Raw genomic sequence first — 15,099 nt, forward strand, 5'->3', positions numbered from 1 at the left:
GGAGGCATGGGGGCTGCCCGAAGCCCGTAGCGCTCAGATCTTAAACAGAGCCGAAGAGTCAGGGGAGGAGCAGAGCAGCCGCGGGAGGGGAAGTGCCCGGCCGGCATTTTCCCGGACATGTTCGGCTTTTTAGCAATCCCCCCCGGACGGGGGTTTGATTACCAAAAAGCCGGACATGTCCGGGAAAAACCGGACGTATGGTAACCCTACCATATGCTGTTATCACTCAGCACAACCGCACCTGGAGGGGTTTGCTGCTGGTAACTAGCAAGGCATTGTGAGAGACAGCCCAGGCTGGAGAGAGTTCTGGGGGCACAGCAGTCCCACAGTCCCAGGTTGCACCCTGGGGATCCCGTCACACAGTAAATAAGCTTACACTGGCTCTCTCTCTTTACCTAAGTATTATCTATCATTCCCAGTTAATACTGTAGGTATTTTGGTGCAAAAAAGTCATTTCATTTCTAGAAATGTAAAAGTGCAAAAAAGCATCTCATTAATTTTAAGTTCAAGTTGTGTTTAGAAACGAAAAAAGAATGTAAAAAAAAAATCTCATGAATGTAAGCTCACTTATGCCAAGTTTCAACTTGAAGAATATTTTTCTGGAAAAAAGGGAATGACTTTAAACACCTAATTGCTTTATGAGATACTCTGTCCCATCATACAAGTAAATGCTTAATTTTTTTTTTCTTTTGGAAAACTGACAGTGCAATTATTTCCCCAAAAGTAAATTTGAGACCTAAAGACACTAAATTTTCTGCAACAAACTCATATTTTGAGCATTGGAGATTTCTTAATTTTCTAAAACCTAAAAGATTTAATTGACAAGAAAAGCAATTATGTGGATTTTTCTGTAATTTTGCCTTTTACTTCCCACAACAGCTTTTAGTCTGGCATGTGGCTCCTGCTCACATAGATGGCTCTGACTTTCATCAAAAATTGTTTGATCGATTGTTACCCTGTTCTTTTAGGCAGGCCACGTCTCAGAAACACAAGAGCTTTTAATGACTCTGAAAGTCTTATGACCAGCATTCATTCACTTAACAGCAATCTTTATTTGCTTTCTTTCATATATTGGTTCATCATCAGAATCCTTATCTGTCTAGCCTGCAAGTCTCCAATAATGAATGATGTCTATCATTCACGTCAACTGACAGTGACAATAGGTAGCACAGTACTTTCATCTACAGTTCAGCTTTCCTAGCAGTCCTCTGACAGATCCTTGAAGGTCAGCTCCAGTTTAGCCACAAGCCTTCATCTTTTTGCAGTCCCCAGTTTCCAAAGATTTTGGAAATGAGGTCAGTTCCTGCTCAGTTCCGTCTTGTCTCATTCAGCAAAGGATGTCCTTTCAGCCTTCAAGACAACTTGAATTGTCTAGGCTCTACTTCACCTGCAAAATTTCAATGCCAGAAAAATATAAAGCTTTTTTTCCCCATCACACCACCACTTATTCTTCTTAAATTACAACTTTTAGGAATAAAGAGCATAAGAATTACCAGACTAATGAGGCCAACTGTACATCTAGTGCAACATCCTGTCTTTCATTTGGTTCAAAGGAAAGTTATTAGACTCCAATAACGAAAAGTGAGGTAACAAAAAGCCCATGAGCAGTTTCTTCAATACCCAAGTAATTAGTAGTTGGTTTGTGACCTGAAGCATGACCTTTGTCACCTCTAGTGCTCCTTTAACAAAACACCTTAAAAAACATTATTTCTCCCTGACAATTTTAGTTCAATGTCCTTGAAACGCCTCTCCAGCTTCTCCACCTCTTCGTAACTCCTCTATGGAGATGACAGAGTAACAGCAGACAGCGGAGGACATTTTCCATCAAACTGCATGTAGAAGCCCTTATTTCCTTTCAATTGCCAATGTTTTCATCTGCGCTTAGAATTTGAGCATGCACTTAAAGTCTTTCATAGTAACAATTTTACTGTGTTATGAGCACCCAGGTGCTACAGAACAATATGCATTACAGAATTTCACTTAAACATTGAACAGGCATATCTTGGTTTGAGTAGTACTTTAAGGACTCTTTCCCTTTCCCCTCTTACCCCCCTCAATAGTGACTTGGTACATAAATACATACATACACATACACAGTACATTTTAAAAGAAAGGTTTCAGCCACAATGGAAATAGGACCCTCCAAAAAACCAAAAACCTTACTGAACTGTTATTCTTACTTCAGCCATTTTACAACTATAACACATTTTGGTAGGACTCAACTATACTTTAAATGTAAATTAATTGAAAAATCCTGCAGAAATATGTAGTTAAATTAATACTTTAATATTAGGAAGCTGCTTTACCTAACAAATAAGCTCTGTACTACCTTATTTGAACTAAAAGGTAACTGTAAAAACAAGGTGTTTTAAAGGACGCTAAGCTCAGGTTAATAAAAGAATGTGCTATCTTAAGATCAGGCAGACAAATACAAACTCAGCCTGCCACACATTAGAACCAAAGAAAATTAAACAGAGTAAACTAAGAGTAAAACTGGATGGTGCCTGGCTGGTTGGAAGTCCATCATTTAGCTATCTCAATTTAAAAATAATATCCAAAAGTAGCAATGGTATTTTTAGTTCGAACAGTTATTTTGAGAGTTAGAAATATACACTCAAAGCTTACACAGACTGCTTCTGGACATTTTCATGGTTATTCCATATCCACAATGTAAAATTTCATTTCAGTCTTCAGAACCATAGAATTACTTTAAAATTAGTATTTGAATCTCTCTCTCTCTCAACACAGAAGCCAACAAATTACTCAAGAACCATGTTACAGTGCAAGCCTCAAGCTGAGGTTTTCAAAAGACCCTACATCTAGACACCTATTTCCCATCAATTGGAAGTCCAACTCTGAAAATATCAGGCTCAATATTTAAATGGATTTTGTGCTTAGGAATAATTTGTTCAAGTGATAAAAAAGGGGCAATACTAACAGAATCTGACTTCTACATAATCTAGGGTTACCATACGTCCGGTTTTTCCTGGACATGTCCGGCTTTTTGGTAATCAAACCCCCGTCCGGGGGGAATTGCCAAAAAGCCGAACATGTCCGGGAAAATACCGGCCGGGCACTTCCCCTCCCGCGGTTGCTCTGCTCCTCCCCTGACTCTTCGGCTCTGTTTAAGAGCCGAGCTGCCCGAGCGCTACCGGTTTCGGGCAGCCCCCATGCCTCCGGACCCCAGCCGCCGGCCGGGCACTTCCCCTCCCGGGCTCTAGCTGCTCTGCTCCAGTGGCACAGGGTCCGGAGGCAAGGGGGCTGCCCGAAGCCGGTAGCGCTTGGGCAGCTTGGCTCTTAAACAGAGCCAAAGAGTCAGGGGAGGAGCAGAGCAGCTGGAGCCCGGGTGGGGAAGTGCCTGGCCGGCGGCTCGGGGTCCGGAGGCCTGGGGGCTGCCCAAAGCCCGAGAGTTACCGGCTTCACGGTTTGCCATGCAGCCTCCAGACCCTGCGCCCCCGGCTGGGCGCTTCCCCTCCCGGGCTCCAGCTGCACTGGGGAAGCACCGGCTGGGAGCGCAGGGTCTGGAGGCTGCCCAGCAAACCATGAAGCCGGTAGCGCTTGGGCAGCCCTTTTCGCGTGGCTGGAAGGGAGGAGGGGGAGTTAGGGCGGGGACTTTGGGGAAGGGGTGGGGAAGGGGCGGAGTTGGGGCAGGGCCGGGGATAGGAAAGGGGCGGGGCCAGGGCCCCGTGGAGTGTCCTCTTTTTAAATATGGTAACCCTAACATAATCAAATCTCACACCTTCACTGTAATGAAGCCTGACATTCACCTACATCAAAACATGTGCTGGCCTCACAAATATACCTCATTCAAAAGTGTCCTGAATCTATAGGAAGTGTTATACAAAAGTGTACCACCACAGTACTCATACACTGTACACAAAATAAAGATGGCAATGTGTGGGCTGGGGGGGGGGAGGGGGAGGGAAGAGGGGAAGGAGGAAAAATCAGGGAAGTTAGTTTTCCACCCTAGTCTGGTTGTAATTAGTCCCCAGTTTTAATGCCATTAAGTTATGTTTGGTTTTGATATGCTGGATAATACTATGACAAAAAGCAGTGTCAGAATATGACCCAAAAAAAAGGAAGGACTTTCCCTGATCTCCTTTGAAATCTCAAGTCTCTATCTGCTTTGGATTAACAGAATGGCCAATGGTTATAATTGCTGTTCAGGTTTCCCAGTGTATCCTTTGTAAATCAGAACTAGAATTTAGATTTGGATCTGGTAATGCACAAGGAACCAATTGCAGCATTGTGCAACAAGTTATTTTGTTTGTTCCACTAAGGAAATGAGCTACAGAGGTTTATGGTTTTTTTCTCTCTAGGCTAACTGATCGGATATTGCTGTAATCTACTATAGAGGAAGCAAGTGGATGAACTGCCACGACTAGGGTCTGCATCCAAGTGGATGGTATAGCCTTCTTGCTTTGTTTGTTTTATGTTTATAAAGTTATTTTGTTGATATTTGTATGGGATTTAAAGATTTGTACTTTTCTCCTCTTGTCCCCATTGACAGGAGACATGGATTACTACTTTTATGTAGTTTAAGCATAGAACTTTTCTTTATAGAAGTTAGCATTTTAATGATCACTAGGTATTCCTTTATGAGACAATCTTAAAAATGCAATAAGTCACCCAGGATATTACTTGTTCCTATTTGTAACAAGTGAAGTGAGTCATATGAACTTGCATATATGTACTATATATATTGTTCATATAAACAAACCTAGAATTCTTTATTTTAAAACAAATTCAGCACTTGGAAGATTTTTTTTTATTTTTATTTTAAAAAGGACTACCTGATGTGAATCATTGCTACATTAGAAGTTTACAAGGCAAGGAAAGTATTTGGCCTACCATCCCTGACTCCTTTTAAAAAGCAAACCAAAAAAAAGTCTTATTGAAGTACAAAGGTTTATTATCGCTCGCTGAGTGCAATAAAAGCTACATTGTTTGTAGCTGACTGATTTTCTCCTTCACGACCGTTATATAGACGCCTTCAAGGGCTGGCACTTCTTGTAATACAGTGCCTTACAATTACCTCTCATTTCCTTCTTCATTTAATAACATACTGAAGGAGGAAGAAAATGGCAGTGGGAATACACTTAGTGCAAAAAGAGCATTTACTGAAAAGTTTAGACACAGATTACCTTTTAACTACTTGATTAAATCTGTAGCACTTAAATTGTCCTAAAGCACAAAATTGAACAACAAAATATGCTCAAGAGCATATAAACTACTGGATGAACACTCTTTGATGGTACGTAATGATCTAATTTTAGCTGTAGTTGAAACTTTCCTCATCCCCATCCAAATGTTTCACATACTTAAGAAACAGGTGTGGTTATATGAAAATGTTCAACAGTAACTCCTTCCCAAAGCTCTAGGTGCTGCCTTGGAAATATGACCGTGAAAGGGACCAAGACCCCAATCCTACAAACACAGATGCACGTGTTTAAAGTTGAAGACATGAATTAAGTGTTAGCAGAATCGGGATGTAATTGAGCAAGACAAACCTAAATCCAATGCTTTTAATGCCCATAAAGAACAAAACCTATGAAAAAAATTTACTGTAGTACTAAAAATAAACAAAAACTTTCAATAAAGCAAAACAAAGGACCATGAGAAATGATCCTGCAGGTTCTCAAATATTCAGATAAGTACATGGCAATATTTCTACTGATTTCCACCAGGAACAGAGTGAGGCCAACACTGAGTACTTTTGAAAATCCCACCTTAAGGAAAAACAGTTCAGACTGCCAGACCAGACTTCTATTCTTCCATAACATACAGCTCAATTTTTTACAGTTCACCAACATAGCCAGAGTTGATGGCCAAAAACAGATCTGAAGAATTTCAGGTATAACAAATTGGAGGACAGCAATAGTGTTCAGGATCAGCTTTGAACTTACTATAATTCACAAAATATAAGAGCCAATAATAAATAATTAAAAGACTACTCCAATAACTTGAATTTAGGGTTGCACCTATGTATTCATACCAAGGGAAGAGAGATTAAAAAAACAACCAAACTAGAAAGTTGATATCCACTCTCCTGTATTAGGATGAAAAAGCTTTCAAATACACCCATTCAGATACTTGAACTTCCTCTTGTATATTTCTGTATTGCAAATATAGACCATGGTTTCAAATTATATTGCATAAATTACACAATAAAAGAAACTGAGCAGCTTTATACCAGTCACGATAATATAAAGCGGAAAAAAGGTTACCAAAAGTACTACTGTAACATGCAAGCCTCTTTCAGTGAATACAATCGCACATCTGGAGCAGTGAATTGTACTGCAAAGAAAATATTTTCAAAATTGATTAATTGGGAAGGTAAGAACAATACACCAACAAATTCAGTTAATCTCTTAAAACACATTTTAGACAATCATAACCCCAGTACAGCTCTGAAAAGCAATGAGGGGCTTTTGGGAGGAGATTTTCACGTTGTCCTTGTTGATGAAATAGTAATTCCTAGGAAGTTTTTCCACAGTTTAATCTTTAGCCTTAAAAATTTTGGCATCAACTAACAAACAAACATTATGAACTTGTATTGTTTTTTTTCCTACAGCAAGTTAATCTGTAATGAAAAATATAAATCAGAAGTCTGCAATCTTAATTCACAGACCAAGCAAACATAATCCAATGCTAACAAAAGCCACAGAGAAAGAAGTAAGCTAGAAATGGAAGAGGCTAACAGCTCACTGTAAGGGAGTACAGTCAGTGAGTTGAAGGAAGTGACCTCAGAGAAGCAGTCTGGGGCTGGGAAAGAAGCCCATTCTGCAGACTGTGGCTTTGGGGGCCCAATGACCTTTTGGAAAAGGTTGAACTGATCTCCCTCTTCCCACAGTGGTGGGAAGGCTGTATATGTTAAATTCATGGTGGCTTCCAACCATCTTTGTATGGCTGCATGTAGAAAGGCCTGGTGGGCAGTTCAGTGGGTACATTTGTGGTCCTGTTGCAAGGCATAATTAGAAGCTTTATAAAAATCAATCCCCCTTTCACAATACCAAGGAAGAGAGTGGGGGGCGGGGGAGGGAGAGGAGAGAGAAGAGGTTGCAGGCAAAATTTATGGGAACAGTAAGAGTGGGGCTCTCAAAAATCTATTTCTGTTCTTCTATTGCAGCTCCACTCTGTAACTGTACAGAATGTGGTATGGATACAAAGAAAACAATCAGAAGATTATAGTCCTTCTAAGGCCTGGTCTACACTTAAAATTTAAGTCAACATAGCTACAGTGCTCAGGGGTGTGAAATATCCATATCCCTGAGCGGCATAACTATGCCAAGCTAACCCGCAGTGTAGATGCAACTAGGTCAACAGAAGAATGCTTCCATCTACCTAGTTACCATCACTCAGGGGGTGGTGTTTCTACAGCAGGGGGATGGGGGGGAGTCACAGTAAGCTGCATCTACATGATAGGAATATAGCGGCATAGCTATGGTGTGTTAGCTATGTCACTCCTGTCCCTATAGTTTAGACATGCTAGAACTTTCAGATGACATTAATAAGCCGTGCCAGTAGTCACTCTGAATACTGTTGCTTGTACATCATTACTCCATCTTCTTTTTCCCCCATTTAGATTTTAATCTCTTTGGGTCAGGGATTGTCTCCTTCTATATATTTCTATAGTGCCTACCACATTTTGGGCACCAACACAATAATAAATAAAGTAGTGTTATATACTCTCATGTTTTGTCTAGCCTAGTTTTAGTGTCTCAAGCCACAATGTTTCCACCACTCCCATTTCTATTCTATGGCCTAAGATTCTCACTATAAAGGAAGATTTTTTTGGATGTGGGCTTCTCTTAATTTCATCCCAGTACTCTTAAAAAACCCAATGGTAAACCTCCATACTTAGTTCGTATCCTTCAAATATTTGTATCACTTTTCAGAACAGTGTAAGTTTGGCTAAGAGAGACACAAAACATGTCCCATTAGTCATCTACCGTATTTACTCGTTCATAAGCCAAATTTTTTTTAGTAAAAAAGGGAAGCACCAGAGAAGGGGGTCGGTTTATGAATGGGTATAGAGAGGGAGAGGTGGGACACAGCCCCTCCTCCCAACAGAGGGAGCAAGGAGAGGCAGCACAGCCAGCAGAGACAGAAGGGAAGAGGTGGGGCCAGAGTCTCTCCACTTCTGGCCACGCTGCTCTCCCCCCCAGCCTCAGGGCCGGCTTTAGGCCGATTCCTCCGAATCGGGCCCCGTGCCTAAGAGGGCCCCGCGCCTGCAAGAAGAGTGCCTAACTTAGGCGCCTTTTTATTTTTTTTTACTCACCCGGTGGCAGTCCGGGTCTTCGGCGACACGTCAGCGGCGGGTCCTTCACTCGCTCCGGGTCCTTCAGTGCTGCGGAAGACCCGGAGCGAGTGAAGGACCAGTCGCCGAAGACCCAGACCGCCGCCGGGTATTCGAATCGGACCCAGCACTTCCTAAAGCCGGCCCTGCCCAGCCTCCAAAGCAGCTGCAGCTCCGGGGCTGGCAGGCTGCAGCCGTGCCGCTGGGGCCATGCCGCGGCCGCGCCGCCCGGTCTGGCCCACCGGAGCAGGCTGCAGCCACGATGCCCAGCCTGCCAGAGCAGCTCCAACCAGGTCAGAGACATCCTCCCCTGGCCCTCCCCAGATAAGGTGGGAAGGGATGGGATCATGTGGGGGATGGCCACAGGGGTTACTCCCTGACTCCCAGCTTCTCCCCCCCCAAAAAAGTTTCCCCACCATTTGCTGTCCTGGCCCATCAGGGTAAGCAGCTGGCGCGCCGGGACACTTTGTTTACTTAGGTTTACCTCTGTACCTGCAGATGCTTGAGGTAAACAAACCATCTCGGCCCACCAGCGGCTTATCCTGATGCCCCGGGAGCCAAAGTTTGCTGACCCCTGAATTATAGGGTCAGCTTATGAATGGGTTATAAAAAAAATTCCATGTACTTATCCATCTTGGGGGGATTGGCTTATAAATGAAGCGGCTTATGATCAAGTATATACGGTATTTCCTTATCAAAAATGTTTGCAAGCTCTTTCCTAATTGCCAGCATGTCAAGCAGGGTTCTCTCCTTCTGGCACATCATCAGTGAAAGCTTCTGCAGGCAAAATGTTGCTGTCATTGACACCAGTGCAACTCTATACCTTCAATGGGGTCATGCAGACATAACGGACTGAAACAGTTCTGTTAACGCACAAGAAAGAATTCAACTCACTCTCTGAGCAGGGCTAGAAAGAGTAAAACATAGGACAAACTGCCATCACTAATACAAGCAGACAAGAAGATCTACACTTCAGAGTAGAAAACACTAATTTTATTTCCTGATACGCATTTCATTACGGCCTTAACGCTCCATACATCACCACAACTTTATATAACACAAAGAAGACTTAGAACGTACCCATGATTCTATATGTTTAATACCGAATGTACTATGTGTGTGACTGAAAGCTCAGTTGTAGGCAGCTAAAGAAAAGCCGTTAGAAAACAAGAAACTGGAAAACTACATGGTTGATCCTTACTTTCATAACTGAGCTCTTTTCCTTTAACTTTTATTTAGTTTGATCTGTGTTTTATTGTTATTAGGATGGAGCATATGGAGAACAATACAAAGCCCTAGTTGAAAATTTCTGCATGACTTTAATTGACTTCTCAATTAAAAAGCCCTTTATAACATGAAAAGTCTAAGTATATCATCGGCAAAGTGCACATGACCCTAAAAGATGACCACATGTAAAGAAAGATTCTTTAATCTTGTCTGCAAGTAGAATGGATGGATTTCCAGAAAGTCTAAATGGCCTGTCTTTATTTTATGTATTGTAAATTAAATTCTGCAAAACAAGGTGAACACATATCACAATCTTCTCCTAACAAGCTATTTTAATCTGAAACTCCAACTGCAAATGGGTTTATTTATTTTGGTTAACTGTTAACAAGACCACTGACAATTAGCCGATGGGACAAAGTATTCCTCAAAGGGACGTTTTGTTTATGTTCATATGATAGTATTATCAGATATTCCTTTGAGAATTCTGAGAGATATCAAGTGTCTAAAATTTATTTCAGGTGGCCGTTGCATTTCCTAGATTCCTCTTTAACCCTGCCACACAGAAGGATGTGAAATATTCTCCCAAGGAAAGTGGTGGCAGCCACATTATTTGGAAGTTAAAATTAGAATTGACACAACATCAATAATTTGATGATGTATGGAACAAAACCTGCAGAGGCAGAAAAAGAAGAGATCTTTTTATTCTGTGTTTATACAGAGCCTAGACACAATGAGAACCTGGGGCTCCTAAGCAACATAGCAATACAAATAAATAATCCAAGTAATACAATTACATTCTCCATAGAACTGGAATAAGTGCATGAACAAAAATATAAAGTTTTCGAAACCTGGTACTTAGAGTCCCATTTTCAGAATGACAACTGTTAACTGACAGTAAACTTAGGAGAAAATGTGTCAGTGTGAATGTAAGCAAAATTAATGTTATTGACAGAATATCATAGGTAGAATATATTTTGTTACTTATCAAAGTCAAACATTATTAAAGACTTGTTATCTCAATATAGTAAAACAGTTGTAAGTACAGCATGTGCACTGTAAAACTGCAGCTGAAATAAAGCCACTTTACTGTAATGCCTAAGGCTATTCAGAATTGTATTGAACCATTTAACAAGTTCTCTACAGCACAGATAGGAAAACTTAAATTCATTAAAAATTCCACTAGTGCTTTATGATACTAGTCCCACCACAGTTTCTCGTAATATTGTGCTGAGCAGTAAATTATCCAGCTGAAGTAAAACCCTGAAGAAGATACAGTAAAAGCCTTTTTTTTAAACCAGCATGGTGGGAATGGGGGGTGCTGGTAAATTAAAAATGCTGGTTAACTCAGAGGGAGGGGTTTGGAGTGCGAGTGGGGCAGGGGCTGCGGGGCAGAAGCTCTGGGAGGGAGTTGGGGTCTGGGAGGTGGCTTGGGCCAGGGGATGGGGATGGGAGGGGGCTCGGGGTGCCAGATGGGGGGGGGGGGGCGCCCACCCCCAACGGCTCCCCGTCCCTGCTGCTCCTGGCGGAGGCACAGCCAGGTGGCTCTGGAAGCCAGCACGCTGCCTCCATCTGCAGGTGCCACCCCCTGCAGCTCCCATTGGCCTCTGTTCCCGCCAATAGGCTGGGAGCCGCAGAGTCAGTGCTCGGGGTGGGGAGACGGAGGCAGTGTGCCTGCAGAGCCACCTGGCCACGCCTCTGCCAGCAACTACAGGGACAGGAAGTTGCCTGTGGGGAGCCACTGGAGGGGAGTGTCCCCCTCCCCCATCTGGCACCCTGATCCTCCTCCCACGCCCCAACCTCCTGCCCCAAGCCCCCTCCCAGAGCCCGTGCTCCACAGCCTCTCCAACGCCCCAGCCTCCTGCCGGCCCCGCACCAACTGCACTATAAACCAGACTTTCAGTGCAGATCAGAGGTGCCAGTTTATAGAGCTTGCCGGTTGGTGAAGTGCCGGCTAAAAGAGTTTTTCCTGTATAAAGAAACAACAATTAGAAAGAAACACTCATAATATTTGGCTTAAGGAGTCATTCCAAAAAGGTGCAATAAATATCTACTATAACACGACTAAATTGTTTTGAGACAAATGATCTGATAAACGCAAAGTCTTAGAAAAAAAGATGTACAGATTCCAAGGCCAGAAGGGACAACTGCCATCATCCAGTTTGATCTCCAATACAACACAGGCCATAAAACTTCCCCAAATGATCCCTAAAAGCGTACCTTTTAGAAAAAAAACATCCAATCTTGATTTAAAATGGTCAGAGACTGAGAATCCACCACGAGCCTTGGTAAACTGCTTCAGTGGTTAATTATTTTTACCATTATAAATTTACGCCTTATTTCCAGTCTGAATTTGTCTAGCTTCAACTTCCAGACATGTACTTTTCTCTGCTAGATATAAAACAGCCCATTATAAAATATCTGCGCCTCATTTATACGTACAGGCTGTAGTCAAGTCACACTAAAACCTTTTCTTTGTTAAGCTAAATACACTGGGCTCTATCACTATAAGGCATATTTTCTAATCCTTTAATTAGTTCTTGTGGCTCTTCTCTGAGTCCTCTCCAATTTATCAACATCCTTCTTGAATTACGGGCACCAGAACTGGACAAAGAATTTCAGCAGCAGTCACACCAGTGCCTAATACAGAGCTAAAATAATATCTCTGCTCCTATTTGAGATTCCTCCGTTTATGGATCCCGGGATCACATTAGCTCTTTTGGCCAGTGTTACATTGGGAGCTTATGTTCAGCTGATTATCCACCACAAACTCCCAATTTTTTCCAGAGTCACTCCTTCAGAATAGAGTCCTGCAACCAGTATCGCCTATGTTCTTTGTTCACAAATGTATACATTTACATTAAGCTGTATTAAAAAACACATTGTTAGCGCCCACTTTAGCAAGTGATCCAGATCGCTTTGAATCAGTGAACTGCCCTCTTCATCATTTACCTCACCCAACTTGCGTGCCATCTGCAAACTATCAGTAATGTTAGTGTTTTCTTCTTATGTTTTCTTCCAGGTAATTGATAAAAATGTTAAATAGTGTAGCACCAAGAACCGATCTCTTCAAGACCGCACTGGAACATATCTGCTCCATAATGATTCCCCGTTTACAAATTACGTTTTAAGACCTATCAGTTTGCCAGTTTTGGTAATCCATTTAATGTGTCCCAGGTTAATTTTACATCATTCTAGTTTAAGCAAAATGTTGTGCAGTACCAAGTCAAATGCCTTACAGAATTCTAAATACACTACATCAACAGACCTTTATCAATCAAACCTGTAATCTCATCCAAAAAGGGATATCAAATTAGTCTAACAGGATCTATTTTCCATAAAGCAATATTGATTTGCATTAATTACATTACTCTCCTTTCACTACCTCCCTACACTAACACAGGAACAAATCAACATACCCTTAGAGCCCCGACCGGGGTTATTCTATCTACTACCTAAGATCCACAAACCTGGAAATCCTGGACGCCCCATCATCTCGGGCATTGGCACTCTCACTGAAGGACTGTCTGGATATGTGGACTCCCTACTCAGACCCTACGCCACCAGCACTCCCAGCTATCTCCGTGACACCACAGATTTCCTGAGAAAACTACAATGCATTGGTGACCTCCCAGAAAACACCATCCTAGCCACCATGGATGTAGAGGCTCTCTACACAAACATCCCACATACAGATGGAATACAAGCTGTTAGGAACAGTATCCCTGATGATGACACAGCACAACTTATTGCTGAGCTCTGTGACTTTATCCTCACGCACAATTATTTCAAATTTGGTGACAACATATACCTCCAGACCAGTGGCACCGCTATGGGCACCCGCATGGCCCCACAATATGCCAACATTTTTATGGCTGACCTGGAACAACGCTTCCTCAGCTCTCGTCCACTCATGCCCCTTCTCTACCTACGCTATATTGATGACATCTTCATCATCTGGACCCATGGGAAAGAGACCCTGGAAGAATTCCACCATGATTTCAACAGCTTCCACCCCACCATCAACCTCAGCCTGGACCAATCTACACGGGAGGTCCACTTCCTAGACACCACCGTACAAATAAGCGATGGCCACATTAACACCACCCTATACCGAAAACCCACCGACCGCTATGCCTACCTTCATGCCTCCAGCTTCCACCCCTGTCACACCACACGATCCATCATCTACAGCCAAGCACTGAGGTACAATCGCATCTGCTCCAACCCCTCAGACAGAGACCAACACCTACATGATCTTCACCAAGCATTCTCAAAACTACGATACCCACACAAGGAAATAAAGAAACAAATCAACAGAGCCAGACGTGTACCCAGAAGCCTCCTGCTACAAGACAGGCCCAGAAGAGAAACCAACAGAACTCCACTGGCCATCACCTACAGTCCTCAGCTTAAACCTCTCCAACACATCATCAGTGATCTACAACCCATCCTGGACAATGATCCCTCACTTTCACAGACCTTGGGAGGCAGGCCAGTCCTCGCCCACAGACAACCTGCCAACCTTAAGCATATTCTCACCAGCAACCATGCACCGCACCATAACAACTCTAACTCAGGAACCAACCCATGCAACAAACCTCGATGCCAACTCTGCCCACATATCTACACCAGCAACACCATCACAGGACCTAACCAGATCAGCTACAACATCACCGGCTCATTCACCTGCACGTCCATATGCCATCATATGCCAGCAATGCCCCTCTGCTATGTACATTGGCCAAACTGGACAGTCACTACGCAAGAGGATAAATGGACACAAGTCAGATATCAGGAATGGCAATATACAAAAACCTGTGGGAGAACACTTCAACCTCCCTGGCCACACAATAGCAGATGTTAAGGTAGCCATCTTACAGCAAAAAAACTTCAGGACCAGACTCCAAAGAGAAACTGCTGAGCTCCAGTTCATTTGCAAATTTGACACCATCAGATCAGGATTAAACAAAGACTGTGAATGGCTATCCAACTACAGAAGCAGTTTCTCCTCCCTTGGTGTTCACACCTCAACTGCTAGCAGAGCACCTCACCCTCCCTGATTGAACTAACCTCGTTATCTCCACACTGATTTATACCTGCCTCTGGAGATTTCCATTACCTGCATCTGAAGAAGTGAGGTTCTTACCCACGAAAGCTTATGCTCCCAATACTTCTGTTAGTCTCAAAGGTGCCACAGGACCCTCTGTTGCTTTTTACAGATTCAGACTAACACGGCTACCCCTCTGATACATTACTCTCCTTGAGTTCTTTATTAATCAAGTCCTGTATCGGATGCTCTATCTTGCCCAGGATCAATGTCAGGCTGCCAGGCCTATAATTACCTGGGTCATCCTATTTACCCTTTTTAAGAAGTAGTGCATTAGCTGTCTTCCAATCTTCTGCAACTTCCCCAGTGCTTCAAGACTTGTAGAGAGAAAAAAAAAATCCACACTAAAATTCCAGCAAGCTCCTCAGCCAGCTTTTTAAATTCTTGAATGCCAAATTATCTGAACCTGCTGATTTAAAAGTGTCTGACTTTAGCAGCTTCTGTTTAACATCCTCCTATGATACTA

The sequence above is a fragment of the Terrapene carolina genome, unplaced genomic scaffold (assembly GCF_002925995.2).
Source record: "Terrapene carolina triunguis isolate 2854851 unplaced genomic scaffold, T_m_triunguis-2.0 Scaffold25, whole genome shotgun sequence".
NCBI classification, from domain to species: domain Eukaryota; kingdom Metazoa; phylum Chordata; order Testudines; family Emydidae; genus Terrapene; species Terrapene triunguis.